Below are 7,063 nucleotides of genomic sequence, written 5' to 3'. Positions count from 1 at the left end.
TGCCATCATGTGATATCACAATATTTTTAAGAGTTGTCTTCTTCCCCATAAAATCCTGCACAACTTTCCACATGGACTTAGTTTTATTGGATGACTTCATAATATATTTGTCATCTTCCCCAATTTTTGCCTCTTTTATGACACGTTTCAAAACTACCTTGTATTTTTTGAAATAATTAATAAATTCTGAACTGCTGTGAGCTTTTGATTGCAGAAAAATATACTCTAATGCCTGATGTAATCCAGTTTTTGAATCTACCTGTGCTTTTGGAAATCACCTTCCTTTGTGGAAAAGCTATGTCAAAGTAATGCTTGAAAATGTTCAAAAATTTTCCATCTTTTCATTGGTAGTAGAGGTATCTTATACTTCTCCAAGATTGTTCGCTGATCAGGTACTGGAAGTATTCAATATTTTTCCTACAATAAATTCTTTTATGGATGACATTTTCTATACTGGTCAAAATGTGATTTACAGGTATGGTCAGTAATTGCGAAAGGTGGTCACTATAGCCGGTGTTTTTCTGATGTACACTTGTCCATGTTTACACATAACTGATCAAGGAGAGTGACACTAGTTTTTGTTACATGTGTTGGGGAGCTAACAGTTAGACAAAGATTGTAGGCTTCTTTTAATATTTAAAAACGTTTCCCTGTGAGGGCTATGGCTCAGAATGTTAATACTGAAATCACCACATAGTACCACTGTTTTCCCAGTTGTCTTAAGTTTGCCTAAAGCAAGGTCCAATTTTTTTGAAAAAAACACCTATGTTGCTAACAGGATCTCTATACACACATAAAATAATAGTTTTTTCAGACATTAATTCAACAGCTGAGATTTCAAAGTCTCTTTCACAACCAAGTTTGCAAACAGATGCTATACTCTTATAATCTACATTTTCTTTTACATATATACAAGTTCCCCCTGTTTTGATTCCATTCTACAAATGCAGTTTGCAAGGTTAAAATGCAATATTTTTAAGTACTGAAAGTACTCATTTTGTAATGAATGCTCACAAAAACATAACACTGAAACATCTTTCCATTCACTGTTGAGGAATACATTTATTTCATCAACTTTGTTTGTTAATGACTATACATTCTGGTGTACAATCTTCAGTGTGTATTTGCAGTTTAATTCTGCATCACATTTTTTTTTTTTTAATACAGTCTACTTAGTGCAGGTCAAGTCAAAAAAGTATTATATAGAAGTGTGCAGTAGAATGTTGCATACATTTGATAACTGGATATCTTACAGACACCTCCTCAGGGACCTGGGGATTATTGACACTCACATGCCAATACATACACTTGCTAATAGTACTTTTGATTAAAATAAATGCGATTTCAAGATGAACTGCTAGAAGTTTTAATAACTCCCATACAGACTATGCATCGATCTCCAGAGTTCAAAATGGAGTTTTATATTCTGCTGCAAAGGTCTGTAACAGGTAACAGGTTTCTGACAGACATCAGTTGAAAAGCCCCAGATATTCAAAAACAAAGTAACACAAATGCTTTGAAGTATCCAATAGAAACACTGTTGAGCAACAAAAGAGGAGAAGGAGGAGGAGGAGGAGGAGTGGCTATTTCCTAAGTATCTGTTCCTCTAATATACATAATATATGTAAAAAGTAATTTTTAAGTTACTCCAACAATTATCCGTATGAGTAGATTAGTATGTTAGCTATAGACTGTTGTTAGTATAATTTACAGAAGTCTAGTGGCTGTTTCTGCATATTAATATTATAGCTTGACTTGATCCATGTCCCTCAGGGCTGTCCTCCATTATGGGATTTATGATACATGGTGAGTGAATAAAATGAAAGAGCAAGAACAGAACTTGACATCTTTATAAATCAGTGTTCTAGTCTTGTCCATCTCTCAAGACAAACAATATAGAAGCATTAAACTCAAAATAAAACAAAAAATTACATTTTGAAAAAAACTGTATGTGCAGTGGTTGTCACTTGTGAAAGGATAAACATATTGTACATTGGTTTTGGTAATGTATGCTGAATGAAGGAACCTCATTGTACATTGGTTTTGTTAATGTATGCTGAATGAAGGAACCTCAGTTCACTAGGTTCTGTTAAGCATTAACAATTGACAACAACTGTGCTATGATTATTGTAGTGCTGTAAATGGGCTCAGTGGCACAACCATAAAAAAAAAAAAAATACTTTTGCACTTCACAAGAACATCTAATGTAACACTGATGTGCACAAAACAGTTAGGTACCTGATGATGACAGCAAGCTGCTGAAATAATTTGTGGCAGTAACTATTGGAAAATAAACATGACTGAAGATGAAGAAGTGTTATTTATGAATTTATTAGTAGTCACAGACCACAACCATTTCCATGCAACATGGACAAATTTGAGCTATAAGATAGTGTTTCTTGCTTTCCTTATTTGTCACATTTAATACAATATATTGACTTTTTATTTTGGAGCACATGCTGTTTATAAGTACTAAAGGAGGTACTTGTATGAGGATATATTATTAGTGACTGACATTGCCATGACTACTTAAAACAAAACAGTGTAATATCTGTTGTATTACAGTATTTAGTGGCATGGATGGGGATTGTCAGTATTTATACTGTTTGTATAATTTTCATATAATTTTGACATTTATGTTCTGTGTTTCAGGCAAAACCTGATAATGTAGAAATGATGATGTATAAAAATAATGATAGTTCCAGAGGTGTAAGTCTACGATTACAACCAGAGGAATCACAACTTGAAAATTGTATGAAGATAACATCAAATGTGTATTGACATTAATCTTATAAGTACTAAAAGTAATGAGAAATATATCAAGAAAATTTTGAAAACATATTATTTTGGGATGGCATTATATCAGTGAGTGATTTATGTACTTGGCCTTTATGTTGATCAGTAGTGTCAATAAATTATTGATATGTTGAGCTGAAGACTTGTATTGTTTCCATCTTGACAATGAGTGGAGAAACAGGGTAGAGGATGAAATAGGTTTTAAAACTTTATGCATTTCTTCCTGCGGCTTTGTACTTGATATTTGTCAGAGGAAAAAGCCTAGTCCACAGAGAAAAATTAATGTCCTAGGGTTTTTTTAAAAGCATTGAACAACAAGTGCCAACTATTTGATCACATAACAAATGAAATTAATTCTCAGAATCAAATCCATTTTCTGCAACTGTGCCAATAGAAAATCTGTCTTTGTGTTTGCACATGCACGCATGAGTGTGTTGGGTGGGGGGGGGGGGGGTTTAAAAAGAGAAGATCTGTGCCAGTGTGCCTGCACAGAACACTGGAATCTAATATTTATCCAATACAGCCGCCTCAAAGATAGAAATTTTGGTAGAGATGTACACAAATAAGTGGAAAACACAATAAAAATGGGTGTGTAGAGGTTTGTCAATTAATATTTTGTTACTGATTTTGTGTTAATTTTGTATGTTTGAGTGCCTTCCTTGGAAAACCTTATGGCAGCAACTAATCTGCCAAGATGACCTATTCCCTCCTTCCCAAAGTGCGTATTGCTGGTTAGTGGATCAATAAAAGCCAGAGGAAATATGCCCTTTATCACTGACTTATTACAAAGATACTTATCAAGTCACCACAAAAAATTAAGAATGGTATAAACACCATAATATCCAGAAGAACCACCACTTTTTTGACCTAATGAATTCTGTTATCTCATTAGGGCTTGTATTTTTTGAAACTAATGTCTGTTGATGTAGTGTCTCCGTAAGCAAATCCAAATTATCTGTTACTGCATGTTTGTTAGTAGGAAGTAAAAAGGTTAGGAAAAGACAAGATCTTATTTTATCTATTTTGGTTGGAGAACACCACAGCAGTTTTTACACACTGAAGAGCCAAAGAAACTGGTACACCTGCCTAATATCGTGTACGACCATGAGAGCAAGCAGAAGTGCTGCAACACAACATGGTCTGGGCTTGACTAATGTCTGAAGTGCAGGTGGAGATCTCTTCTGAACAGCAAGTTGCAAGGCATCCCAGGTATGCTCAGTAGTGTTCATGTCTGGGGAGTTTGGTGGCCAGTGGAAGTGTTTAAACTCAGATGGGTGTTCCTGGAGCCACTCTACAGCAATTCTGGACATGTGGGGTGTCACACTGTCCTGCAGGAATTGCCCAAGTCCATCGGAATGCACAATGGATACAAATTGATGCATGTGATGAGACAGGATGCTTATGTACTTGTCATCTGTCAGAGTCATATCTAGATGTATCATGGGTCCTATATCACTCGAACTGCACACGCCCAACACCATTACATAGCCCCCACCAGCCTGCTGACATGTAGGGTCCATGGATTCATGAGGTTGTCTCCGTACCCACACACATCGACCTGATTGATACAATTTCAAATGAGACTCATCCGACCAAGCAACATGTTTCCAGTCATCAACAGCCCAATTTTGGAATTGACGGGTCCAGGTGAGGCATAAGGCTTTGTGTTGTGCAATCATCAGTGGTACATGAGTAGGTCTTTGGCTCCAAAAGCCCACGTCAATGATGTTTCATTCAATGGTTCACACATTGACATTTGTTGATGGTCCAACATTGAAATCTGCAGCAATTTGTGGAAGGGTTGCAATTCTGTCACATTAAATGATTCTTTTCAGTCATCATTGGTCCCGTTCTTGCGGTACCTTTTTCTGACTGCAGCGATATCGGAGACTTGATTTTTTATCAGATTCCTGATACTCACAGTACACTCATGAAATGGTCATATGCGAAAATCCCCACTTCATCACTACCTTAGTGATGCTGTATCCCATTGCTTGTGCGTTGACTATAACATCACACCCAAACTCACTTAAATCTTGATAACCTGCCATTGTAGCAACAGTAATTGATCTAACAGCTGCGCCAGACACTTGTTGTCTTACATATGTGTTGCCGACTGCAGTGCCATATTCTGCCTTTTTATACATCTATGTATTTGAATACACATGCCTATACCAATTTCTTTGGCGCTTCAGTGTAAATTACACTGTAGGTTATAGGAAATACTGCAAACCGCCACAAGTTTTCTTGAAATGATTTGATTATACCATACTAGTTTTGGGCCTTTGCCCACCGTCAGATGGTAAAGTTGACTTCTTGTAAGTTTTATATTTGTGTCTTTCTGGAAATCCCACCTTTACATACTATAAGACAGAGGTTTGGTTTTCTTTTACAATCCATACTGATCTATGAACTGAACGTAAAACTTGCAAGACGTCGATGCTACCAGCTGCCGAAAGGCTCAGGCCCAAAACTAGTATGGTATGAAAAAATCATTGCAAGAAAACTCGTTGCTGGTCTCAGTATCTTCATCAGTATAATAAAAGGCAAGACTCATTAAAAAAAAATTTCCAGCCTGTGGATAGTGTCTTGTGTTTTACTCAAAGTTGTGGAAATGGGACTTACCTGGTTATTACATCAATGCCGTCAGTTGTAACTTGACATATTGTTATAGTAACACCTGGGTAACTGACCACTATAAGCCAATGGTGCCTAAGAACTAACCAAGGAAATCGAGTTTTATTTGGTTCCAGGGCTGTGCACGTCTGAACCGAAGGTTGAATTTCATGGATGATGCTGTCTGCCGTTATATACGACAGTCACATTTGCACATTAGATGCTCGATATTATTTATGATTCTGGACAAACAGGCATGGCGTCATGTTAGTTCCTACATAAACTGAGTGCTGTGGCATCTGTGAAGAAGATATAGTACTTGTATTAGAGAAGGAAAATTTGCTACTCACTGTATAGTGGAGATGCTGAGTTGTGATAGGCACAACAAAAAGATTCACACAATTATAGCTTTCGGCCATTAAGGCCTTTGTCAGCAATACACACATGCATACACACACACTCAGGCAAACGCGGCTTGCAGACACATCTTCAGTGTCAGACAACTGAAACCACACTGGCTCTAGTACTTGGAATCACGAACTAAGGCAGTGTGGTGTCAGGTTTCTGTGACAAATATGAAAACATCATCTGTCACCAGAGGTTAATAGCATAGGGAAAAAAATGTACTTCTGCCAATGCACATGATCCAATCAATCCTGCTGCATCTAACACTATGCTTTGTACAATGCAGGATCCATACTGGTGATTTCAGGGGTCCATTGATGAAAAATATTAAATGGATTCATCGATCTGTAGGCAAAGAGCTTCTTAGGTATCGAATACCACATCAAGATGCATACCTGGGAAAGAACATAAATGCTTACATGCTGACGTGTGGGATTAGAATGCATTTCATGACTGTGTGTTCTCACAAACAGGTCTCAATGCAGATAATTCTTCCACAATTTTGTCATGCTACTGGCAATGAGGGCCAAATAATGCAGTTAACAGTTTGTGGGCATCTGTTAGATGAAACCTGTGTCCAGAAATTTCAAGGAAAATAGTTTATCATCATAGATGATTTCTAAAGCCTTCTCCTCAATCAGTGAGTAGTTCTTTTCTGCTGCTGACAATTTCCTTAATATAAAAGCTATTGGTTGCCCTGTAGCATAAAACTGCACTGAATCTCACCGGTCCACTAATGTGAGACACCAGTGGCTTGCAGTGATTTTTGCCAGTGGATAAGTCGTTAACCATGAGGAAGACTTCATTAAGAATCTTAAGTTAGAAAACCACTTATAGCATTCCAGAATGAGATTTTCACTCTGCAGCGGAGTGTGTGCTGATATGAAACTTCCTGGCAGATTAAAACTGTGCGCCCGACCGAGACTCGAACTCGGGACCTTTGCCTTTCGCGGGCAAGTGCTCTACCAACTGAGCTACCGAAGCACGACTCACGCCTGGTACTCACAGCTTTACTTCTGCCAGTACCTCGTCTCCTACCTTCCATCCCTCCTTTCTTTCAGGAGTGCTAGTTCTGCAAGGTCCGCAGGAGAGCTTCTGTAAACTTTGGAAGGTAGGAGACGAGGTACTGGCAGAAGTAAAGCTGTGAGTACCGGGCGTGAGTCGTGCTTTGGTAGCTCAGTTGGTAGAGCACTTGCCCGCGAAAGGCAAAGGTCCCGAGTTCGAGTCTCGGTTGGGCACACAGTTT

General features: G+C 37.9%; 1 non-coding gene across 1 annotated transcript; it reads right to left on the bottom strand.

Annotated features, from left to right (window-relative positions):
* Nucleotides 1-6,726: 6,726 nt before the first annotated feature.
* Nucleotides 6,727-6,801, bottom strand: Trnas-cga. Its single transcript has one exon. It is a non-coding gene; the product is annotated as a tRNA-Ser (tRNA).
* Between the last annotated feature and the right edge of the window lie 262 nt (nucleotides 6,802-7,063).

This window comes from Schistocerca piceifrons, chromosome 4, assembly GCF_021461385.2.
Source record: "Schistocerca piceifrons isolate TAMUIC-IGC-003096 chromosome 4, iqSchPice1.1, whole genome shotgun sequence".
Lineage (NCBI taxonomy): Eukaryota > Metazoa > Arthropoda > Insecta > Orthoptera > Acrididae > Schistocerca > Schistocerca piceifrons.
The sequence above is the reverse complement of the archived record's forward strand: the minus strand, read 5'-3'. Positions and strand labels throughout refer to the sequence as shown.